Source organism: Aotus nancymaae, unplaced genomic scaffold (assembly GCF_030222135.1).
Source record: "Aotus nancymaae isolate 86718 unplaced genomic scaffold, 86718_ANA_hifiasm-v0.15.2.pri h1tg000016l, whole genome shotgun sequence".
Taxonomy (NCBI): Eukaryota; Metazoa; Chordata; class Mammalia; order Primates; family Aotidae; genus Aotus; species Aotus nancymaae.
The window spans coordinates 70,568,382-70,583,961 of NW_026988428.1; the positions used below are offsets into that span (position 1 = coordinate 70,568,382).

General features: G+C 47.7%; 1 protein-coding gene across 50 annotated transcripts in view; it reads right to left on the minus strand.

Moving 5' to 3' along the window:
* Positions 1 to 15,580, minus strand: part of CACNA1C (calcium voltage-gated channel subunit alpha1 C) — a 700,658-nt gene that overhangs the window by 605,061 nt on the left and 80,017 nt on the right. The window lies entirely within an intron of this gene.

Sequence of the window (15,580 nt, forward strand, 5' to 3'; positions counted from 1 at the left end):
GACAATGTGACAGATAACAATAAATCTAAACATAAATTCCTGCTCCCAGATATGGCTGTATCTTGTGACGACATGCTGTCTTTCAGGGGTTACAAGCTTGGGCACACTGCTCTCTCCTCTCTGCTTCTCTTCTCTCTGACACATACGAATGCATATGCACACACGCACATGCACACCCCCTACATGCAAGTCAAAGAACTTATAGGGTTTGGCCCCTCAAGTGTTAGAGAAACCTCTCCATAAGGCTCTGTCTTTGGTTTAAATTTTCTGTTCATTTCCTTCTGGGCCTGAAAGACATAAGTTGATGACCCTAATTGCCATTTTATCCTCTCCCTTACAGACAGACCCAGGAAAAATCATTAGGAGGGGTGCTAGCTGTGCCAGTCTGAGGGCCAAAGCTGCATGGGACTGCAGGCTGTGATGTCTACAGGTCTCTGAAGAACAGCTGAGTCTACTTCTCAGGGACACCAGCCCATTCCATGGCTTCCCCCAACTCAAGGACATTCTTCTTCTGGTCATTTTCTTCTTCAGGATTTTCTTTTCTCTTTCATTTTATTAAAGCCAACTGAAATGCCAAAGAAATGCAGAGGGCCAGTTGTTTGAGTGTGGCAGCAGCTGGAACTATGGAAACCTGTCCATCTGGACTCTGAGTTCATTCCCCAACTGATACCCTCAGAGGAAAACATTGTATTCTGCCTAAGTTTCACTGGAGTGGAAAAAAGGAAAAATCCCAAAGCCTTTTGTTGCCCAGACCCAGCAAGAGATCAAGCTGGGGTCAGTGCTGCCCTTGAGGTTCATCAGAATTAGGCCAAACTCTGCAAGTAGGTTTCCAGATGAGGCCAGACAGGGTGAGATGGTGGTCACAGGGCCTGCCATGCCAACTCCCACGAGAGCTGTCATAACACACAGTTTCCATGCAAGGCACACAGAAGACTAGTGCTACTTCCCTAGCCAACAATGACAGAACAAAGTCAAGGACTTGGGGCCACTGGACTGTCTATGTGTTGCACCATGAGGAGCTAATACTCCAAATATCACGCAAATTGGCATCTATGAGAAGTCAACAACTGTGCCTCTTTTGGGAACAATGCCAACATATAAGAATGAATGCAGAGGCTCTGGCCACTGCAGAGAATTTGAGTGGCATACAGGAGCCCAGCCTCCCCAACTCAGAGACACTAGGCCTTTGCAGCCAGCACCTCTCTGCCTGCCTCTGGGAAGGCCTCCAGGCCACTCACACCCCTACTTCCGCCAGACCCCTCCCAACCAGAGCCCCCACATATGTGACAGGGACTGAGGCAGAGTCTGGGGGGTACCTCCTGGTCATTCGCACCTTCCTCCACCAAGGGTAAGCTCAGGGCCATGCAGCACAGCATATTTCCATGGCATTCGAAGAGTGTTACTGTCCTTGGCACCAAATACTCACATCCTTTCATGAAACATTCAGGATATCACATTTTTCTTGATTGCAGGGAAATCCAGGAATCGCAAAGCTCAAATAGGATCCAACCAGAGACTTTCCAGTAGTTTGTAACATTTTTCTTGTGGGATTATAACAGGGGAAAGGATGAAGAAAAAAATAATAAAATGTTCTGTTCTCAGGAATTTGATATTCTGATATAATTATAAGGATATAAAAACCACAGGGCTTAACACTCCACAAAGGCTAACTGGTTCTCCAGAGAGCCAATATCATAGGCTGGGAAGCTGGGCCTGGTTTGGATGGAGGGGCATGGAGAGACAGGGCTGGGAACAGTGTGGAGGTAAATATTCTCCAGGTGAGTGTGCTGAGGTTGGAACTTGTGATCCCGACTGCCCCATCGCTCCTCCTCTCTACCGCTGTGCCCTGACTCAGGTTAACAGTGTAAGTTCCTTGTCCCTGATGCCCAAGACAGTCTGTGGGAAGCCTGGTATCTGACGTCCCCCTCCACCACAGTCCTCACATCCCCTGCTTCCTTCCATCCATGCCACAAATGTGACCTCAGGGTTCCACACCGTGAGCTCTCTCTCTGCTTTGGTGTCAGTACCCAGAGGGACCCTCTGGAGGCCAAACTGTGAAGCCAGTAAAGTTTGTCTTCATGTACCTACACTTACACACATGCGCACACATGCACGCACACATACACACACACACACACACACGTGCATCCTAGTCCACAGCCCTAAGCCCACATCCTTAAATGGCCACCGTCTCCACCACCCAGGCTTTTGATATCTTCTTCCTGTTATGTTCCCCAAATAAAGCCCACCTGGCCCTTTGTACATCCACTCAGAGCTCAAGGAGCCCACTGGCTATTCTGATGACTAATTCATATGGGATGGAGGCAGGCTAGAGGATTCAGACTCCCTGACTCCCACTAAAATTATGCATCCTGGCGCCTGCATCCCACTGGCCACGTCGATTCTCCCACGCCAGCTCCAGCTTTGCATGCCTCCTTGCAGAGTTAGATGCCTTTGCCCCCAGACCTAGTCAGCAGCTGTCTCACTTTGCCAAACTCAATGCTGGAGAAACTTTCTCTAGGAATGCCAATCACTTATGGCCCCTAACTCATTCTTCCAGACCTTGGCCAGTGCCCTCTGGGACCTGGCACCCTTAGGGATTTCTCTGGGGTGTCTCATAGTGTTTCCCACTGACTGTTCCCTCTTCCAGTCTCCTCAAGCTCAGGCTGCACTCTAGCGGCCTCATCCTTCCCAGGACTCAGCACCCCTGCCTGAGACCCCTTCTATCCCCCTTTCCAGCTCCCCCCATACTCCTCTACCCTCTACATTTCCTCACCCACTGCTTGCCACATGTCTGCCTCTGAAGACAGAGTGCTACCTCCTTTACTCTGGTTGAGGCTTCCACTCCCATCCCCAACGCCACTGCCTACTGCCTTCTTCCCAATCTGCTCCCCTTTCTTGCATTTCCAACCTCTAGTGTGCCAACAAATCCCTCCCCTCTCCTTTCATTCACAACCAAAATTCCTGAAAGAGTGGTCCCCATGTGCTGCCCCTACTTCACAACCACCACGCCTCAGCATTGCACAGTTGGGCTGGACAACAGTCATTCCGAACCCACTCTCCAGTGGGCTTCTTCCTCCCATCTTCCCTTTCCCTACTCCATTCAGCAATGACAGCCTCCTGGAAAGGATCTCCTGTTTCAATCCCTGGGACCCTGCAGTAGTCAGGCTCCCCCCTACCTCCCTGACTGCTCTGTCACTGTCTCTTCCATTTCACCCTCTTCCTGTCTGTCTTCAGCTCTCTATCGTTCCTTCTCTCTGCTCTCTCTCCCTAATGGCTCCATCTCCACCGTTTCAGATAGCACCTTCTTAGACAGAAGTCTAATTCTGCATGCATGCTGGGCATCTTCTACTTGCCTCCAAATACAACCTCTCCCCTTCCCATCCAGATCACAGCACAGCGTTCCCTTGTCCTCTTTCTGTTGGTTAAATCACTCTTTCCCTCTCTTGCCTAGATGGTGGTAGCAGCCTCAGAACTGCCCCTCTACCTGTAGCCTCGGCTCCCCTACCTCATCCTCTAGCCTGCTGCCTGGAAGAGCAGCTCTGAGTACACCCTCTCTCCATTCATACACTTTAAATGTCCCTCCATTGCCTACCAAATGCCATGCAAACTCTTCAGCCCAATACGGAGTGTTCCATGTGTTATCCCCTTCCTGCCATTCCGACCGTCTCTCCCATTTCTCCCCCCTGCAAAACCTTGTTCCAGCCAAACTCAGCTCACTACTCCTTTGAAATCCAATGCACATGCCTGTCAATACACTATGGGCCATTCCATCCTTTCTGTTGGGAATGTGCCCCTCTCCTCTCCACCCCATTTCTGTCTATCCTTCAAGGTTTGGCTGAGTCACAACCTCCATATAACGCTTCCTCCCTTTTTCCACCTTCTCCTATCACCCTTCTTCCTTAAATCTGTGAGCCTTTATCTTTATATCCTTGTAACATCAAGCATATTCTGCCTTTTATTACAGTTGCGGGTGTCTGTGTATCTAGGCATGTATCTTACCTCCTAGCAGATTAGATACTCCTTAAAGGAAGGGACAGTTGAGGGCTGAAATCTTGAAGGTACCCTTAATCCAGAGATCCTATAAGCAAACTGCCTTGCAGATGGCAGATGCTCAATAACTTTTTGTTAATGACTAACCATTCCTATTCCAGAGAAAAAAACTATTTAGAATTGTTTTCATCACAACTGGCATGAGACATTCCATTTTCAGAGATATTTCACAGTCAATTTATCCTAGAAAAGGCTTCTTATCTTCTGGTCTTTCAGACAGCTGGGCATAGGTCAAAATTTTTGCCTTTTAAATAATTTAAAAAACAGAGGCACAAGATCCTATTCACGGCAGACCAAATATGAGCTCTGAGTCACTGCCATCCACTTGGATGTGAAGCTCGGATCCCCAGGATGTCTCAAGCAGCCAGATATGGCAACAGAAGCTTCCACCTTGGAGAAACTCTGTGCAACATTCCAGCTCTGGACAGCGGCCCAGACCCACCTGTAAGCCAGGGCCAGTGCGGGGGTGTGAGGGCAGAGCCCACATGACAGAAATTTACTAATAGTAGGTTGAAATAAAGTAAGTGCATTGGCCTTCAAAGTGCAGTCTTCTGAGCGCCACACACCTCCATGAGCCTGTGAGCTTTTTTGCCCATACCCAGGTCTCTGACTAATGGGTTCAGCCAAGGCATCAATGTGTGTGTTTGTTTCTTCCTCAGGTTAAAAGAGTTCAGCATGCTAAGATAGAAATGCATCTGATGATCTCATTACTTTCAGGTAAAATGATTACCAAGAAAATACCCACCCCAAGATTGGAAAGAGGCTTCCAGAGTCATTTAACGGGGGCATCAATCCACATCCAAGGGCCTACCACATGCTGCTGTTTCCCCTGGCTGTCCACCCTCTGCTCACTTCCTTCTCTCCTTCCTCCTTTCCCAGTTTTCTCCCCAGACTGTTTACCTTTCTTCTCACGTTTTTGCCTCCCTTGCCTAGACTTTAGATGTGTGAGGAGCAGGTGAGAGCCCTGGGAAGCTGCTTTTCCCCCGAAGGCAGCTTTCAGGATGAAAGCAGAGATCCCTCATTAATCAGTCGTGCCTGGGGCAGGGCAGGCAGCCCCTGGCCAGCGCAGAGCCCAGAGCAGCCTCCCCCCGCACAGTCCAGGGAGGACTCAGCCCAGCCACACATTGGGGGAGCCACCCTCTCCCACAGTCCTGAGGCTTATCAGGCCCACATCTCTAGCCACAGGCATGGGTGCTCCTGGACTAGACACACAGGCAGAAGGAGAGACAGAGACAGACTAAATAGCTTTGTCTTGCCAAACACCAATTTCCTGTTGAGTTACAAATCCAGGTCAGCAATGAGGTGAAAGCTGAACTGGATGTAGAGACATTCTTTTGTTTATTTATTTATTTTCAGAATAGAGGCAGTATCAGTCACTCCTCATTAAAAGGCAGCTGTCAGATTGTGAAACACCAATTAAAGTCAAATTTCTGGTATAGGAACTGGGAGCCCAGAGTAAATACCAAACCCTCACTACTAACATAATAGGATTTCCCAATGCTATATTCTCAGCTACACAGGATTCAAACTTGGGGCACTACACAAGGAAATGGACTCTTATGGCTAAAAACTCATATTGCAAGGCCAGCAATTCAACTCTTAGGTAAATCCAAAATAACTAAAAATTGACTCAAATAGATACTTGAATGCTGGTGTTCATTGCAGCACTATTCACAATAGCCAAAAGATGGAAACCCAAGTGTCCATCAACAGAAGAACAGATAAGCAAAATGTGGCATGTACTTTCACTGAAATACTATTCGGCCACAAAAAGGAATGAAGTCCTGACACATGGTACAACATGGATGAACCTTGAAGACATTAGCTAAAACCACTTTTTTGTGTAATTGAAAGAAAATGCTCAATCTCACCTCTAAATGACACCCAACTCCCTAACTAATTTCACACGCTTCCTTTTAACTCCATCGTTTATCATGTAGATTGTCATGACCTATCTAGGTCTGAAATTTGTGAGATATGTTGCCAACAGTCAGACTACACAGAAAATTCCAACTGTAGAATTATTATTGCTATTGGCCAGGAGCGGTGGCTCATGTCTGTAATCCCAGCACTTTGGGAGGGCAGGGTGGGTGGATCACAAGTTTAGAATATCAAGATCATCCTGGCCAACATGGTGAAACCCTGTCTCTACTAAAGATACAAAAATTAACTGGGAGTGGTGGTGGGTGCCTGTAATCCCAGCTACTTGGGAGGCTGTGGCAGGAGAACCACTTGAACCAGGGAGTCAGAAATTGCAGTGAGTGAAGATCACGCCACCGCACTCCAGCCTGGTGACAGAGCAAAACTCCGACTCAAAAAAAAAAAAAATTACTGCTATCAATAATGCATGAAAATCTACAGAGACAAAAGTAAATTCATGATTGCCAAGGGCTGGAGAAAGAGGAGAATGAAAAGTGACTATCAACAGATAACGTGTATTTTTGGGGGTGATGAAAATATTCGGGAACTAGGTAGACCACTGAATCGTACACATCAAAAGAGTAAATTTTATGGTACATGAATTATGCCTCAACAAAGCTGCTATTTCAAAATAAATAAATAACGCATGAAGTCTGGAGAGCTCAGCTTATAGGGATGGTCCCTGGGAATCACGGGAATCTCATTCAAGAATGGAGAGTGTCTACTTTCCAGGAAGGAGTGACCGAGAAAATATTCCAAGAATGGGTCGTGAAGCAAGGCCATGCCACAAAGGGGTCCCCTGAGAGACAAGGTGCACCGACCTAGGTGGTCTGTGAAGGTCTGTGAAAGGATCTGAAGAAGCAAGGAGGGCCCTGTGAGAAACCCCGGGCATAAGAGGAAAGCCAGGAGGCGAGGCGTGGTACCAAGACCACATGCGGCCATCAAGTAAGAACGAGGATTCCAGCTCTGAGCTTCCACAAAGCAAACTGAAGCCAGGTTCCAGAGGGCGAGGACAAGGTCGTTTTCCCAAGATAGATGGGTGGTGGGTTCCTCTTTCTACTCTTCCCCATGGAGAGGGATAACAGGAAGAACACATGTTTTGAAAGTCCGACAGACCTGAATTTAATCCCCAGCCCCAACACTGTCTGGGTGGCTGTGGCTACATTGCTTAAGATCTTTGGTTCTCAGTTTTCTTATCTAAAAAACATAATTAAATTCCACGTGGTAGGATTACTATAAGGATAAAACATATTAAGCACATGAAGCACCAGGAACATTGCCTAACACATGCTAGGCATTCAATAAATGGTTTCTCTTGCTCCATTTTAAAATTATAAAAAGGTAGATGTTACACTTCAATATAGTTTTTTTCTTTAGATAAAAATTAAAACATATATGGCTCCACAGATCACAGGACCAGAGCTGGGGGTAGAGCAAGGTGCAAACAAATGCAAAAGTTTCCCAGCATACATTTTGATGACAGGATTATTTTTGATTTGGGAAACTAAAGGCTAATCCTGTCACTTAAACTATAATGTGAAAGCCCTTTCCTATTTTGATCAGTGTATTTTTTTTTTTTTTTTTTGAGACGGAGTTTAGCTCTTTTTACCCAGGCTGGAGTGCAATGGCGCGATCTCGGCTCACCGCAACCTCCGCCTCCTGGGTTCAGGCAATTCTCTTGCCTCAGCCTCCTGAGTAGCTGGAATTACAGGCACACGCCACCATGCCCAGCTAATTTTTCCTATTTTTTTAGTAGAGACGGGGTTTCACCATGTTGACCAGGATGGTCTCAATCTCTTGACCTCGTGATCCACCCGCCTCGGCCTCCCAAAGTGCTGGGATTACAGGCGTGAACCACCGCGCCCGGCCCTGATCAGTGTCTTAAGGAGCTGCACAGAACTGTTCCCTCTACCGCCAAACCTGCAGCACTTTGCTATGAAAAATAAGTAAGTTTATTTTCCAAGCCCAAAGTTTACTTTTGAAGCAAAGTTTTATTTTCCATCCTGTCCTCCTGTACTGGGAAGTTGTGTTTAGGTCTGGGTAATTCATGTTCAAAAGTGAGGAGACATTGGTTTGCCCAGGTGGTGTCCTTCCTGCCCTCAATGGCCCTATTTTCAGATATTCAGGCCATCAAAGGACTTCCAGCCAGCATGGCTTTGGACTTGAGATCAAAGGCAGGCAGCCACGTGTGATGGCAGTGAGGGGACAGCAGCATGGCAGAGGGACGGCTGCCGGGCATCAGGAACCCTGCATCCCCACGTCCTCAGCTTGGAAACAGCAGCAGTGCACATGGCTCCACTGTCCTGGGAGCCTACTGGCGACAGGGTCCTAGACTCTCTGGAGGGCAAAACACCAGGCCCATCTCGTCCAGTGGCTCACTTCCTCATTGATTATTCTGGTATCAGGCAGACCACGTCCGACTCTCGTTTCTCCGTGTTTTACATTTTCACCTTTAAAATACTGAATAATGTCAGCCCTCCAATAATATCTCCAAAGTTGTTTGAAATGCTGTGAATGTTACTTCATGGCGCTGCTTTTCCAAACTCTGGTGTTCTGCTCTCTGACAGGGGGAATAAGAATAGCTGATGTTTGAAAAGTGATATACGCTCATTCTCCCATTTGGATCCTCACAGCTGCCCTACAAAGTGAACTGACTAAGGATTATTATCTCCATTTTACAGATTTAAAAGAGGGGACTTGATTCCTTCTGAACTCTCAGAGAAAGAGATCAAGTCAAAGAATGCAACCCAAGACCGAAGTCGTTTCTCTAGCCTAAGCTTTATTCACTCTTTAGCTATTTACTGTTACTTTTGCTAATGTCTTTGAAAGGTTTTAGCCCAACATAGATTATTTTGGAAGAAAAAAAGTAATATAAATGACTGAACATGACACAATGGTTATAAAGTAAATAGAGCTTAATTGAGTAATCAAGTCAACATTTCTGCCCACAGGCAATATGGAGAAGAACATTCATTTACTCTCTAGATTTTGGCTTGGTTCTCTAAAGGAGAGGAGACGAGATTATTTTATTTTCCTTTTAGATAGGTTCAAGCGGGCAACACCAAGTGTAGCCGAGTGTATTAAAAGAAACCCCTGTTGGCAAATTGGCAGCTTGAATATTTCATGAAATTATCACAACACTATGTTCTGAAATGGTGGCTTCCTCCAGGGAACTCAAAGGCCACATCTCTAAGCATGAGCCTGGCACATGCCTCCGTCTTCAAGCTAGACCGAATCAGCCTCAGAGCCCTTCCAGTTTCTCAGAGATGACGTGAAAGAGTATCAAACAAGTCAGCCAACGAACACTTCAGGGAAGACAGGAATGTGAGAGGCAGGTCCTAGTGATTCTCTTCCATGGGCTCAATCTACCACCACTGCTGGGAATATCTGCTGGGAATGTCTCCTGGGAGTAGGCCAGGGGTCCCAGAAGACCAACCCTGACACGGGAGCAGAAAGACGCCCTTGTTCGCCCAGCTCAGGTGGAGTCTGTGGCAGCCCATCTCATGGTTTCTACCCTGGAGCTGATCTGCATGTCCATATCCTGGCTACTGGTAATGCCAGCTGGCCCGTGAAGAATCCTAACAGCTCACCAGGGAAGTCCCACAGCACAGCCTGCCTTCCCATCCCCATCCCACTCTCCCAAAGGGGCTGAAACAAGCCTAGATTGGGGCCGAGAGGAAGTGAGCAAATAAAAAAGGCTTAGAGGCAGATCTGTTTGCAGACAAAATCGTGATCTGAATTTTGCAGGAGTTTCTTGTGGACATGTATGAACTTCTTGTAGTCTAAGAAATTATTTTTAAACCTTCCCAGTGATAGATTTCCCCCCATCCCACCCTTCCAACTCTGTTCCTAAATCTAACATCGCAGAAATTATTTTAAGGCAGTACAAAGGTGGAGGCAGAAGGAGGAAGAATAGAGAGGTTGAGAGATCTACCAAGAAAAATTTAGCCAGAAGCACTAACAATGCTCTCTCAGGAAGCCGGCATCAAGTGCCTTTATCCTCCTGTGCAAAGGCAGGAGGATAAAGAGACTGAAGACCTCGTATTTAGTTACATCCCTGCCTCAGTGACCCTTTAGGGGCCTCTGTTTTCTCAACTGGAAATGAGGTTTGTCTCTAAGGTTCCTTTACCCATAAAATGTCCTGATCCTAGGAAGTAAATTGCCAAAGAGACATTACATTTATTCTGTTTAACAAACGCTTTAAAGAACAAAAGCCTAGCCCCCTGCCCCCTATACACACAGAGTAGAGCACAAGAAGCTCATTTTAAAGTGAATGTGTTATGTAGAGAACTGTTTTGTGGTGTTTTGGGGAGGGGAGGGACTGAGAAGCTTGGGTTTCTTGCCAGTTAACCCCTGCTTTCCTCACCCTCTGCTTAAGCCAGATGAACACTTCCTCTAGTTCCCTTGGCTTCCGGGCAGGAAGGGTCTATTTTCAACCTCTGTCTGACTCCTGAGCTCCAGGTCCAAACTTCTCTCCTACAGTCCCTACAATCCCTACTTAACTTTAGTTCCGCTCCACAAAGAGCAACTGACTACCCCGATGAGCTGGCTCCCCAAGTCCTCCCAGACACCCTAGTGGGTTGGGTCTCCTCTGGCTTCCCCTCATCTTCTGCACCTCAGCTCTCGGAAGCTCCAGCCATCTCACGGCTCTGCTTTTCTGTGGGGTCATCCTGGGCTCCCGGTCTCCCAGTTGGGGTCCTGCCCACACAGTACACACACCCAGCACGGAAGCAAGGTTCTTCAGGAACCCGCAGGTCCTGCCTGAATTCGGCAGGGGAAAGGGGCAGTAGAGCATGGGTCTACTTCCCTTCTTGCCATGATAAACAGCTGCTTCAGGTGTTCCTCAACTATAGAAGCCAAGAAGCTCTGCCCACGGCTCCAGGCACACATGTATATGGGCTCAGGAAAGCCTGGTCTTGAGCAAATGAGCACCCCATCTGGGAGTTAAAACACAGAAAAGAGCTCCTCTGGAGCACCCAGGTGTAGGTTCAAATGACAGCATTCATTATTTCAGCCTTCCAGTTTGCTTTTTCTGCAGTGGGTTCAGTTAAGTCTACACGCCCAGCTTGGAAATGGCACCGAAAAACATTCCATTCCATTTTCCCCGAGGTATCCTGTCACTTTTACTTGTTTTACGGGGTATCTAACCTTGAGATACATGTAAACAGGTGTTTACTAAATTATTTTAACAATGACAGGCACGCTCGGAGTGTTATTTAATTATCAGAATGTTTAGCACTTAACGTTGCTAAATATTTAGCACCTGATATTTTGCAAAACAATTCCCCTGCCTTTTTTTTAACCAATCTCCTGTTCTCCTCCACAGTGCCCAGCATTAACCTAGGCAACTGTGATGATGAAATCTAGAAACAGACTGAATCAGTGTGAATACTTTGTTAATTAAGCCTGTTAAGTCTCCAGGTGTTTCCCAGTCTATCAGCTTTCCGCAGTCCACACTGGAATATAAAATTGTCTGCTGAATTTGAATATTGAGCACTGACTTCAAGGTCCCAGCAAGGAAGGGGTGAGATGACGCCGGCTGACCTGTACCTCCTACAGAACAAACAGCTGCTGTATCAGGCGGGAGGAATTACTGTAAAAGGAAGAAAGAGCTGCCAGCCACTCACCCCTTCTTAACACAGTGCCAAGGGCTCCTCAGACCTCATGGAACTTGCCACACGACTAAGGAAACCGAGTGAAGAAAGCAATAGAAAAGCAAATGCCAGGCCCTGGAAAACATCACTGGAAATTAGAACAAATCTCCGTGACTGCCTAACCTGGGTCTCCTGAGCTTTTCTGCCATTACCCAGCGGGAGACCCAGGCAGACTCATAAACAGAAATCAGCTGTGAAGTGCACCCAGTCGTTTTTGTGTTCTTCTCCCTATTAAAGTTAGGAAAATGTCTTCCTGCCTTTGAGCTGACAAGCTTTGTGACGGCACAGGTTCACGTTCCCAGATCCCACGCTTCAGGTCACCCCATGCTCCACTGGGCTTGGGCACCACTGAGCCCTCTGGTTATTAAACCATCTGTGAAAAATCAGGGAGAAAATTAGCATACGGTCCTACCAAGTTCAGCGAATCACCCAAAAGGCTCCCTCCAGGCTCGGCGGGATGCTGTCTGTGCTGGAGGTGAACAGAGGTCTGTGGGAAGAGCCTGCAATGGACAGGGTGGTCTCCAAAGGGGTTTTCATCACCACAGGGTGGAGAGGTCACTGTGGGACCTGGGTCCCTCAGCAATGCCACGAGGGCCTCTGGTGTATGCGGTGGCATGGAGACACACTGGTCTTTTGGGTTACCTGTGCCGGGGCCGGTGTGGGATGATGAAAGCAGCACAACCCCAACAGGTCACAAGCTCCAAACTCCACTTACACCTTTCATCATCCGCCGGCCCCCGAAGCCCCTTTTCTGACTCCTAAGCCCTGTGGCGCCACCTACTGGAAGAGGCAGAAGCCACATCCACTGCAGGTCTGGCCAGGTCGCATTCATTCATTCATTCACACAGGCATTTATCTGTTCAGCCTTGCATCAAAGTCCTGGACTGAGCAGCGGCCTGTACTAGGAAGCAGAGATCCAAAGATTAGCAGGGCCTTGAAATCTCTATTCAGTATGCTCCTTGGGTCCCTTTGGTAGGTCTTACAGAAGAATCCAACTCAAGCAGTTTTAGTGGAAGAAAAAGTTGAAGAGTTCTGTCATCACCAAGACTGAGAAATGGTCCCAGTGGGCTAATGGCTCATCATTTCATTGGCAAAGTACTATGCCTGTAGCATCTACCTGTTCAGAACAAGTCTCCCTTTACTATGAGGAAGAAATGTTCAAACAGTCTTAAGCAACTGCATTATCAATACTCTTCTCTCAACATGCCAGGTCCCTGAAGGGCATTAGCCTCTTGTGTAATATATTTAAAATAGCTTCTCCTTATTCCATGTGTGTGTACACACACACACTTAAGTACTGTTAGCATGTATTCTATGGAAATAATGAAAATTGACTCTTTTTAATATATTCTATTATGTCACATTCTAACACACTGAAAAGTACCTGAGCAATGGTAGGAATGATATGCTGAACTCCAAAAGCCCCTTTTCTCCAGTTTTCTCCATGCAGGATCAAGAAAAAGCAAAGCTAATGCCATGGCTTTCTTTAACCTGCTCAAGCTGATGTGCGAGCAACATTATTCTCTGACCATGTGTAAAGAAAGTTAACTGTGATCATTATTATTATTACCTTATTACAGCAATTCTTATTCTGCTGTATTGCTAAGTAGTTAAAAGAAAAGCACAGTGTGTCTTGCACTCCCAGAACATGTTTCTCCCCTCTGCCTTGTCTCTAGCAGATAAGGGACATTCTGGTGTTTTATTTGTTCAATGGTTGACTATTAAGATACTCATTTGCTAGCTGGAGCCTGCAATGGAAAATCAGCCCAGAAAAGTGGGAGGCTGGCACAGGACCAGAGCAGACAGGGCACCAGAGGTGAGGCAAGGCTTGAGAGTGCCACCCCTGCCTGAAATCCAGGGTCAGAGGCTGGTACTTCCATGAACTTCCAGGATGTTCTGAGGCACTGACTTCCAGTCCCCAGTTCAACCCTCAAAACACACACACACGCACACACACACATGCACACACGCACGCGCGCACACACACACTCCACAGAAAAGGTGAGGGAACAGGGACTGGTGCATTCCGTGTCTCGGGGCATGTCGGGAAGAGAGGAATGCACAGCCCCAGCCACTGGCAACTTTTTTGGTTCTCAACTCTTTGGTTAGTCACCATTACTGATCTTCTGAAGCAATCCTAGACTCCTCTTCTGTCCCCTCAAATTCTAACCCCTATAATGGCTCACCCACCCCCCTTTAGTGATTAGCCACAGCAACCTCTTCCTTGTCCATATTCATGCTCTTCTAGGTCTGCCCTTCCTGCCTCCGCCACCCTCCTCCTCTCTCCTCTCCCAAAAACCTGGGCGATGCCAACCAACTAAAGAAGAGAGGAGGGAGAATGGAGGGGGACAGGGATCTCGGTGCTCTTCCACCTGGGAACCGCATCTAGAAATGGAGGCAAAACTGCTCCTGTGAATTATATAATCACTGCAGCTTCAAGGGGGAGAACTGGAATTCAGGTTGCCATAGTATTGGTTGGCACGTTGCTGGAGAGGTAGAGCTCCCAGCCACTGGCTCCCTTGCTCCCTTCCCCTCTACCTTTCTCAGGAACCTCTCCGGGGTTGGCACTCCTACTTTTAATGTCTGTTCCCAGCATGCAGCGGAGGGGAGAGGAGGGGGGAATTATGAGAAGCAAAGGCGCAAAAAAAAAAAAAAAAAAAAAACAACCAGAGTAAGGAAATGGGCTCAGAAGGGGTTTATCCCACGCTAAAAGGAGACCTTATAAACTACTTATCACCCTATGAATAATCATTATTATTACCACAGCACATTGCCATTGACAGTGACACTTAGGGCAATACTACACAGCTCTCCTCTTCAGGGCTGCTTAGACTGAGGTGGTGAGTAAAGCACGCAGTCTCAGAACCTGGAGGGTAGTCATCCAACCCCACTCTTCAAAAATACCACTCTCTTTTGTGTCTCCCTCCCTCCCTCCTAATCCATCCACGACCCCATCAGCTACAGAAGGGACAGAGAATCAGGTGAGGGATGGAGACACCAGTAGAGAAATCCAAACATGGACGTTGCCATTGTGACCCCAAAGCCCTGGCTCACCCTAGAACCCATGACCCTTGACAAGATTCTTTCTTTCAAAGGGGGCCAAAATCCCCATGCTGCCACCCATGCTGGAAAGCAGAGAAGACTGGCCCCGAAATCAGTTTCAGGATAGATGGAGACCAGGCAAGCTGGCTGGAAGCCTCTGGCTCTAAAGAGTGAAGGCCCTGTCCACAAAAGGTGGAGCTGGGGGCAAACAGAGGGAAAAGGCTGGACAAAGAGACCTGGAGACAACTCCTTCCACCAGGCTGGTCTTCAGAAGATCACTTGGAAGAACCCAGGAAAGGAACAGAGACCAGCAGTGACAGACAGGCTTTCAAGGGAAGAGAAGAGGAAGAGTGCAAACAGGGAGGCTCTGGGAACTGGGAGAGAAGAGGGAGAGACTACACCCAAAGAGACAGAGAGAGCAGTGGCTAGAAGAAAAAGATGTCATGCCTGGAGGTTGCCAGACACCCCCCACTCCGCAAAAAAACATTAAATGCTGAACAACGTCAAAGAAAATAACTTGTTAATATGGGGGGAGAGCGGTGAGGGAGAAAGTTTCCAGGAAGTGGGGAGTTACCTGACTGCCTTTCACCATCACAGGGGGAGCTGGTGACACTTGCGGCCAAGGATGGAGATGCTCAGAAAACACTGGGCAGTAGTATGGAGCCGCGTGAGCCAGGCACACCCTTTCATGATCTCCTTCAAACACGAAACAGCAAAGCCCACACACCGCCCGGCTCCTCGCCGCTTCCATCCTCAGGTGCTAGCCCACATGTGGGTGCGAATGAGCACACACGCGGCGTGGGCGCGCTCGGGGTCAACGGCAGTGGAGAGGTGGGTGGGTGTAGGTGAGCCGCGGAGGAGGGAGAGAGAGAGGAAGAGGGGGACCGACGGAGGGGGAGCGAGAGGGGCGC